The sequence below is a fragment of the Prionailurus viverrinus genome, chromosome B4, assembly GCF_022837055.1.
Source record: "Prionailurus viverrinus isolate Anna chromosome B4, UM_Priviv_1.0, whole genome shotgun sequence".
NCBI lineage: Eukaryota > Metazoa > Chordata > Mammalia > Carnivora > Felidae > Prionailurus > Prionailurus viverrinus.
The window spans coordinates 43430840-43441539 of record NC_062567.1 but is presented as its reverse complement, the minus strand read 5'-3'; positions in this window follow the sequence as shown (position 1 = coordinate 43441539).

Sequence of the window (10700 nt, the reverse complement as noted above, 5' to 3'; positions counted from 1 at the left end):
AAGGGGCTGGAGGCAGACTAAGAGGTGACTAAGACAAGGAAAGTGTCCCCATTCAAATCTGGTTCTTGCTGTGACAGGATTTGCCTTTAACTAGTTTCTCAAGCTTCTTACACCTTACACAACACTTGCCCTATTGAGAAACTGGTTTTGCGTGAAACTTCCCATGGCTTGAAGCAAGTATCCATGACGGTGTTTGCATACCATTGGGGTTTTACCCCTCCCAAATGTGCCAATAAAGATGAAGCGACATTCAGATGATGTGGTATGAAGGGAATCACTGCAGCCTCCAAAACGGAGCATGTTTGAACTATGCGAAAGGTTCATACCAGCATTTCACAATGACAGAGAAGGCCAAGGAAGACTAGTGCAGAATGCAAGGTAAAGAACGTGGTCTTTGCCCTAGTTCTCACGGAGCCTTCTCTGTCCTGTAGCCTGTGATGAGCGTCCCATCTCTGGGCTCCTGTACTACCTACTGTCTTGACCACACAGTTCAGTCCTGCATTACACATTGTCTTCTGAACATTGCTTTACGAGTTGTGTCCCCCAGCTCAGTTTCTTGAGAATGCAGACCATCTCTCGGTCTTTGGTGTCCCCTATGGAGCCTCTCAATACAATTTAACTCTATTGGGCACAGCAAGATTCCCAACAATGAGTGTTGATGGATTTGTTTTTGAAAATGTAAATTCACAAAAAGTAGCTCCACTAGGGGGAACTTGTTTCTTTTTTTAAGTGGCAGGTGTTGGCAGTCCCCTCATCATTTGTGGGGCAGTCCTCAGTGGCAGCCTCCTTTCAGAGGTCAGGGACTCAAGACATAGAGGTGGGACACATGGTCCCAGTGCTTTCCCACTTAAGAGAGAAGGATGTTCTGCCTGGTGCCTGAGACCCCTTCTTGACTCCCCATTCTGCTCCCAATCACAGAGGCCATACAGTCAGAGCCGTGAGGGACCTTGGGAGATCATCTGACTCAACTCCCTTATTTTGTAGATGAGGAAACTGGGACTCAGGGAAGCATAGCTGAAGGTGGTAGGGAGAGGATGAATGGGCGTTGAGTCAGGTAGAATTGGACACTAATCCCAATGCTGCCGCTTTCTAGCTGTGTGATTGTGGAAGAGTCTCTTCACATCTTGAAAGCTCAATTTCTTCATCTTTGAAGTGGGGGAGAACAATGCCTACCGCCTGGAGTTGTGAGAATTGAGTGAGATCATACATGTAAATGCAGTGTTTGGCAATAAGAGATGCTTCATACTTGTTGGCTCTCTCTCCTTGCTTTTTCTTGAGTGTCCTGCCCAAATTTAAAGTGCTGGCCTCTCCCGTTTTTCAAGTTAAATATATTTTTCAGCCACATACTAAGGCTGGCCTTCTACCTGCTGGAAAATTAGTATCAGCGATTAAAAGTGTTTTGTAGTTATCTTCACTGAGCGTTTGGACCAATATATTTTGAACACATTTATATTACTTAGAGATAAAAGAGCTTAAAAGACAGGAATACTGAATTTCAGAGTGAAATTCAAAGGTGTTGAGGTTTTACCCATTTTTCAGCTACAGTGTTTGAGCTTCTGGTGTCTTAAAATAGTACTGATGGCCTTTTACCCCTTAAAAAAATTCCATTCTCTGATATATTTACATGCTTTGCCTTGCAACCTGATATTTTTCACCTGTCTTTCTTAAGACATACTCTGCAGTCCATTAATCATTAATTGGAGCTAAAATGAAAACATGGCTGTTGAGGTTCTGGTAAAGATATAAGAAATGCACTGGTAATGATCATGGCAGACTTGTAAGGTGGTTTAGTCTCAGAAATGGAATGGACATTCATATCATTTATAAAATTTAATACTTTATGGTGAACGTTTCTTTCCCATGCTGAAGAAGGTTTATGAGGATCATTATTTCTCTTAAAAATTTTAGCTAAGGGGCACCTGGGTGGCTCAGTCGGTTAAGCGTCCAACTCTTGATTTTGGCTCAGGTCATGATGTCACAGTTTGGAAGTTCGAGCCCGTGTGGGGCTCTGTGCTGGTGGTGCAGAACTTGCTTGGGATTCTCTCTCTCTCTCTCTTAAAATAAATAAGCTTTAAAAAAAATGAAAACAAATTAAATAAAAATTTTAATTAATATTCACTGTGTTTGGCTGCAAATATATCTTTGCATTAAGCAGAATCAGGATCAGACCAGAAGAAAAATCTTAACATGAAATGTCTCCTAATTATGACTATTACAATTACCAAATTGTGATTGATGATTCATTATTTGGTGAATCAGTTAGGTCCTACAAGGCAGAGGGACAAAGCAGGGGAAACCTCCCTGAAGTTTTCTTCATAGAAGTTGTGGTAAGCAGAATAAAGATCCCTCAAAGTCCTTGTCCTAATCCTCAGAACCTGTGAATGTTAGGCTACATAGCAAGGGGTGGGGAGAATTAAAGTTGCTAATTAGCCGACCTTAACATAAGGGGAATGTTCTGGATTATCCAGGTGGACCCAATGTAATCACAGGGGTCCTTGATAGGGAGGAAGGAGGGACAGAGGAGACCCAGAGAGAGGGTTGGTGATGTAAGAAGAACCCAATCGACCATTGTTGGCTTTGAACATGGAAGAAGAGCCCACAAGCCAAGGAATGCAGGCAGCATGTAGAAGCTGGAAAGAATAAGGACATGGATTTTCCCCTAGAGTGGGAAATAGCCTACTGACACCTTGACTTTAGCCCAGTAAGACCCCCCCCCCTTTTTTTTTTGAGAGAGAGAGAAAAGAAAGAGAACACACGCATGTGTGTGTGCATGCGAGCCAGGGAGGGACAGAGAGAGAGGAGGGAGAGAGAGATTCCCACAGGCTCTGCACTGTCAGCATGATGGAGCCCAATGTGGGGCTTGATCTCGCAAATCCATGAGATCATGACTTGAGGCAAAACCAAGAGTCAGCCACTTAACCGACTGAGCCATCCAGGCGCCCTGAGATGCATTTCAGATGTGTGAGTTCCAGAACTATAAGAAGATACATTTGTGGTGTTTTCAATTACTAAGCAGGTGGTAATTTGTTTAGAGCAGCCATAGAAAACCACAACAGTGGGTTTCTCCAAAGGCTGACAGACTATCCTGCCCCAAAGATGCTGCCTCGCATTGGAGGATTTCACACAATCATAGGCAACAAGGTTTCCAAAGGGCCTGAGAGGTAGGGAGAGGCAGAAGACCATTGTTAAGGGGGCAAAGTGATCAGCAGTTAGAAGAGAGTGCTTCTCATGTCTAGCACCACAAGGGATGGATACAAAATATAAATACAACTCACAGCCTCCTGTCTGTGAATAGCCATATTCACTATTTACATCACATCTTATATGCCTTTATAAAGGACTATGCTGAAATAGTCTCATTTAGTCCTCCCACCAGTCCTATGAGATGGAAACTGGTATTATTCTGTTTTGTAAATAAGAAAACTGAAGTTTAGACTGCTAATTCTCCTGAAATCAGACAGTAGTAAGTGGAAGAGAAGGGATCCAAACAGATCTGACTACAGAGCCTAGGCATTTCACTACTTTGATATCTGTCCTGCCTGGAGCTGCGTGGCCAGGAACTCAACTCACGTAGGGGCTGTGCATTAGTCAGGGTAGTTTCTACTAATAAATGGAGGTTGTGGGGAGAGGTGCAGAGAATACTTAGCAGTGAACATCCATCCTCCAGATGCCTGGTTTTCATGAATCTTCCTCAAATATACCTATTGTCAAAAACATCACTGGCCAGTAGTAGTTTCTTGCAAACATTTTTAATTCACTGTTCACCAAAAACCTAAATTTGACATGTTTAAAATATAGCTCAACCCACCTCCCCTACCCTAATCAGACCTCCAACCGAGACTTTCCTATTTTTTTTTTTAAATGTTTGTTTATTTTGGGGCACCTGGGTGGCTCCGTCGGTTAAGTGTCTGACTTCAGCTCAGGTCATGGTCTCACAGTTCATGAGTTCAAGCCCCACATTGGGCTCTGTGCCGACAGCTCAGAGCCTGCAACCTGCTTCGGATTCTGTGTCTCCCTCTCTCTCTGTGCTCTGTGCTCCCCCACTTGTGCTCTGTCTCTCTCTCTCAAAAATAAATAAACATTAAAAAAACAATTTAAAAATATTTATTTATTTTGAGAGTGAGAGAGAGAGAGAGTGCACACGCGTGTGTACAAGACCAGGAAAGGGGCACAGAGAGAGAGAGAGGGAGAGAGAATCCCAAGCAGGCTCTGTGCTGAGGCTGGGCTCAATCTCACCAACTGAACCATGAGATGACCTAAACCCAATCAAGAGTCAGCTGCTTAACTGACTGAGCCACCCAGGTGCCCCTCTTTTTTTTTTTGTTTTTAAGTTTATTTATTTATTTTTGAGAGAGACAGAAAGCACACATGCAGGGTAGGGACAGACAGAGAGAGAGAAAGAGAATCCCAGGCAGGCTCTGTGCTGTCAGTGCAGAGCCCAATGTGAGGCTTGATCTCACAAACCACGAGATCATGACCTGAGCCAAAATCAAGAATCAGATGCTTAGCAGACTGAGCCACCCAGGCACCCCTCTAGTTCTTTTAAGAATGTCATTGTTAATCCAGTCATCTATACTCAACAGCTATATAAACAATAACAGCGTACACTTCCTGAGAACACATTCCAGTTATTGTGCTAAGCATCTTAGACATCATCCATTTAATCCTCTCAACAACCCTATGAGGAAGGTACAATTATTAGCCCCATTTTATAGATGCGTAAATTGAAACTTATGTAAACCGCCAAAGGTGACACCTTAGCATCATCTTTCATTACTCATCTCCACCCTCCATAGCAAATGAATCACCAAGTCTTCTCAATTCTCTCTCTGTACTATTTCTTGCATTCGTTGCTTTCCTTCCCTGTCCATTGCCACTGCACCAGTCTTAGCCCTTTTTGACTTAGGTCTGAATTGTTACCAGTGCCCAATATGGTCTTTCATGTTCCACAATTTCCTTCCTTAGATCTTTCTAATATGCTTCGGTCAGACTAAGCCACCTAAAAACCCAGTTAGCCCATCCATTTCCAAGTTCAAACCTTTAAACTAGAGGACATATAGCCAAATGTCCCCAGACATCATCCTTAGTATGATGGTAGCAATACTTTTTTTGAAAAATTAAATAACTTTATTAGATTACAATTAAAAGGAAAAAAATGTTACAATTTTTAGGTTGAAATTATAGGACAAGATACAGCACAAAGATAAGCAAACACTAGTTTAGAGAGTTCTCACTAGTTATCTGACCATCCTAAATATACAATTCCATTTTTTAGAGACAAGCTTTCGCATAGTTAGTAACGTAGTAACATAGTACGAACATAGTAGTTATGTAAATATGCTTAGTGTTTTCCATGTATTTATAAACATCATTATTAGTATTAAAATAACTGATGTACATGGTAAAAGAAAAACTGAAACACAATACCACCAAAGGATATAACAATAAAAACATTTCTTTCCCAAGATTGAATAAGGTGATTTGTACTTCCTTCTTCACACTTTTCTGTAACTTACAGACTTTTAGCAATGCACAGGTACTGCTTTATAACAGAAAATAAAGCTAATAAAGCGTGATTTTAAAAAGGAACCACATTTTCCATCATTCCCTGCTACTTACAATATAAAAGCTAAATTCTTTGGCTGAGGCCCTATGTAATCTGGCTCCAAACTGCTTTCCAGGCTTATTATATACTACTCAATACAAATGTTCTGCTTCAGTTAAACTATTTTAAGCACATTTTCCCTGCTGTGTCTCTGACTGTGTGTTTTCTCTTCCTGGAATGAGCTTTCCCATTCTCTTTTAATATCCTAATTCAATCTATTGTTCCAGATCTAAGTGAGTTCTACATACAGCTTTTCCTAAAGAGGAAAGAATCAGTAGTCAGTATTCACCATGTGGGCTATGTACTATATTTGGCGCTTTATGTGGTATTCATTGGAACCTCACAACAGCTCTTGACAGTTGGCATTAATTACCTTCATTTTACAGATGAGGAAACTAAGTTTCCTTCAAGTCACCCAGCCAGTATGTGATAGAGCTGGAATTTGCGGATGGCTGTGTCTTCCCCAGCTCAGGGAAATCTCCTTTGTTCCAACTTTTGTAGCACATTATCTGAGTAAGTTTGACCAGTAATCACAGACGTGCATTCCAAGATGGTGGCATTGCTCATAATACTATTTTGAATTACTTATACTTTGCATTTTTGTTTATCTTCTCAACAAAACCTCCTGTGAGAAAACTTCGGTGTGAGTTCTCACTTGTGACTTCCTAGCTATTTGTCTTTGAGTCAACTCCTTAACCTTTCTCGACCTCAAGTTAGGTAATAACAATACCTAACTCTTAGGGTTGTTATGAGAGTTAAAAACTCAATATATACCTGGTACAAAAGAGCTGATTGGTGTGCATTTGACTTAACATGGTGATATTAATTTATTTTCAAATTCCACTTAATTTCTATACTAGGGGTTTTTTATACTTTATACTTTTATATAGGGGTTTATACTTTATAAAGGGGTTTATACTAGGGGTTTGAGATATTCCTAAGACTGAGTGTCCTAAAGAGGACTAGACCTTTTTCTTTAATACAAAAACTGGCCTTACACAAATTTAAAAAGAATTTTTCAATTAAAACGGGATTTTACAGGATGCCTGACTGGCTCAGTTGGTAGAGCATGTGGCTCTTGATCTCAGGGTTATAAGTTCGAGCCCCACGTTGGGTGTAGAGATTACTTAAAAATAATCTTGGGGTGCCTGGGTGGCTCAGTCGGTTGAGCGTCCGACTTCAGCTCAGGTCATGATCTCATACTCCATGAGTTCGAGCCCCGCATCAGGCTCTGTGCTGACAGCTCAGAGCCTGGAGCCCGCTTCAGATTCTGCGTCTCCCCCCTCTTTCTACCCCTCCCCTGCTCATGCTCTGTCTCTCTCTGTCTCCAAAATAAATAAAAACATAAAAAAAAATTTTTTTTTAAATCTTAAAAACCCATTATTTTGCTATTTAGTCAGAATATCCTTTCTTGCTGTTTAATCAACATTGAACAAGAAGTTCAGTTACTGGTTAAAAATTGTTCCTAAAGGTAAGGAAAAATAAGTTACAAACAGAGATGGAGGCAAACCATAAGAGACTTTTAAATACAGAGAACAAATGGAGGGTTGATGGAGGTGGAGACCTGGGGGGGCAGTGGGGAAAATCGGAGATGGGCATTGAGGAAGGCACTTGTTGGGATGAGCACTGGGTATTGTATGTAAGCGATAAATCATGGGAATCTATTCCTGAAGCCAAGACTACATTGTATATACTGTATGTTAGCTAACTTGACAATGAATTATTTAAATAAATAAATAAATGAAAATAAATAAATAAAAATGTAAAAAAAATTGTCCCTAATGGTAAATGTCTACATTTATAAACAGGAATATTGTTATTGAATGTTGTCGTTTTTAGTCCAGAGAGCCACTGTGGATTTTAAAATTGAGCACATTGGGACCTGAATTTACTCAAAAAAAAGGGAAAAACAATTAAAAATTGCTGGCCTTCAAAAACAGTCTTTTTTAATTTTTTACTATTCTTTATAGTAAAAAGAAGAGAAAAAGAATACAGAGAAAGAATACAGAGAAAAAGAATATCGCTATATTTACTCCAACTATTTTCCTTTAGGGTCAGATGAAAAGAAGCAAAATTCACAAATACTTTCTAGCCTTTTATCTATTTACTTACTCCCTACTACCACCATCATTTTTCGGTGGTTATAAAAGAATTTTTAAGCCTTTTGAAAATAAGTACATCTGGTGTTAGAAATGATAAATCTTTTATTCTTAATATTCTATTTCACATTTATTAAGAGTTGTCAAAACAACCTTGACAACCCCCCCCCCCCCACCCCATGTGTGTTCTATATAAATGGAAAATAAAGTTTGGGCTATAACTAGCAAAAGTCCATCTACAACTTTCCTGAGCTCACAACAGAGAAGTTTGCATCTCTCAGAGTACTTCTCTACCTGTTGGTTATGAATTGTTTGATTAAACAAAAACAAACAGTCTGGTTATCACATCATTAGGATCTTCATCGGGTTAACATGTCTCGCATCTGTCTATAGCGAGGGATGATCCTCTTTTCCGTAAGTGTCAAGCTTCTTGTCAGAATAGATTCTATTCCACTGTTTCTATTTTCTTCCTTTTCATTCCCTTTTCAAGTCACTGCAATCTTGCCTGTGCAAGACTGTTTTCAGTAAACCACCCTGTCCACGGTCACTTTATTGCTAAATCAGAGACCTTTTAGACCTTACCATCGGGACTTCTCTGAGCATCAACTCACTGGAAGCACACTCTTTCCCTGCTTGAAACTCTTTTCTTGACTTTCTGTAACAGCCGTGGTCCACTGCTTTTTTTCTTTTCTAGTTTCTCCTTCTCAGCATCCCTGTGAGCTTCTTTTGGACTCCTTCTTCCCAAAACATCAGTAATTCCCTTGATTCCCAACATCTTTTTTCTCTCACTCTCCATTGGCCATGACTGTGACTAAAATATGGCTAACGAATCCCAAATCTTCATCTCCTGCCTGGACATGGCCTCTGAGCTTCAGACTCATGAATGCAACAGTCTATTCCTCTTCACTTTCCATAGGTACCTTGAACTCAACACGCTTAGAATTCAACTTATCTTTCCCCTGGTGATGTAAGTAGCCCTGTCACCCATCCATTTGCTTGAGTCAGAAACCTAGAAGTCATCCTAGATACTGCCTCCCTTTAACTGAACTTTAACTCCCTTTAACGGTTCAGATCTAACTGGTCACTGGTCCTTTTGATTCCAGTTTTTTAACATCTCTTCCATGTGTCTTCTCTCCATTTATATTTAACTCTCTAACTTGTGCAAGTGTCCCTCGTCTTGCTTTACGTCATCCCTTCCAAACCATTTTTTATGCCACAAAATGCACACTGGATCCTGTCATTTCTCCTGCTTAAAATCTTCCAGTGGCTTCCTCACTGCTTCCTTTGAGTAGAGTCCAAGCCCTTTGGCATAGCTTATAAGGCCTCTATGATCTTGTTTATGCTTAGATATGTAGGACATGTTATACAGATTGCAGCTCTTCCATTTACTGTGTGATTAAACAAGTTAAATGTAAAGTGGAGGTAATGGTAATTGTGAGGATTTAAATGAGATCATTTGCAAAAAACGTTAGCTGTTATCTTAAATTACAGTTAACATCCTTATTTGTAAGTCTATGGAAAACAGTACTATCATTTCCTGAAGATAAAATTCTTAAAGTAGAATTGCTGGGTATGCATTTTTAGACTTTTCAAAGCATACTGCCAAATTGCCCTGCAGAATAGTTACACCAATTTATACTTTGACCAGTGACATTGAGAAGGCCTGTTTCACCACACTCTTGACCTAATCCTGGGGTTACTCATTTAAAAAAAATCTTTGCCAAACTGATAAGTGAAAGGTCATCTAGTTTTTATAGTTAATTATATCTATTTACATATTTGCTACCGAAAGATCAGATATACACTGATAACAGTGTTATTGCTATTTACTTTTTCTCAGTTCTAAGTCTTAATTTGACATTGAGGTTTTTTCACCTCTTTCATGAGCTGGGATTTTATGTTTCTGAACCCCTTTACCTCCTTCTTTCCTTCCATTTCCTTAGCAAACAGTATGTATTTGCTTAATTTAATCGAATGAAATTGAATTCCTATTAGACTTTTAAGTACTACATTTGGTGCAATTTCTTTGTTTCTTTAGATGAGGAGCACAGACTGCTGTACTGAGACTTGGGAAACCTGTTTCTAATCCCAGCTCAGTCCCTGACTAGCTGTGCATCTTTGGGCAAGCCACTTAACCTCTCTGGACCTTCGCTTTCTTGTATGTAAAGTGAGTGGGATGGTACCAGGTAATGTCTCAGGTATCTTCTACTTCTCATATTACACAGCTAAAATGTTTCTTTCATGCGGTTTCTTCAGGGGCAAACTCTTGGAACTGTGTAGGACCTTATAATGCATAGCAAGGAGTTCAAATTCTATCCTAAAGAATTTAAGCAAGTTAGTACATGATCGGATTTATGAAGCCTAAATATAACTAAGCCTAATAGTTTGGTTTCGAAAAGAGAGTTTGAATAATCTATAAATAGTTATTTAATCTGGCAGCTCCCTTTCCAAATAGGAAGGAAGCATGTTTGATAAAAATGCTACAAATACTGTGTCTCCTACTCTGCCACAAATACTGCTCCCCTCCAGGACAGTGTCATCTCTTTGAGGCAAAACTTGCTGCTTTACAGAACTATGATTCATTTGTATAGTGCCACGAGCCCCAGGACAATAGCAGCCACCACCATCCAAAGTCATAGCCAAGACTTAAATGTAAAGTAGGTCGAATTTGTTTTTGTGGTGTGTGTGTGTGTGTGTGTGTGTGTGTGTGTGTGTGTGTGTTGATAGTCCTTTAAAAATCTGTTGAAAGCTAGGTACTCACAGAAAAACCCACATAAGAATATATGCACAAAATTTTAGGGGCCTCCTGGACCCTTGGAAGCCCATCCATATATTCCCTAGCAATACATGAATCCTAGGGTAGGAACATTTATTGGGACATTAAAGGGATCCCTGGAGATTAAATAACCAAAAATGCTTCCTTTCTGGAAAGGGAGCTGCCAGATTAAATAAATATTTATAGATAATTCAAACTCTCTTTTCAAAACTAAACTATT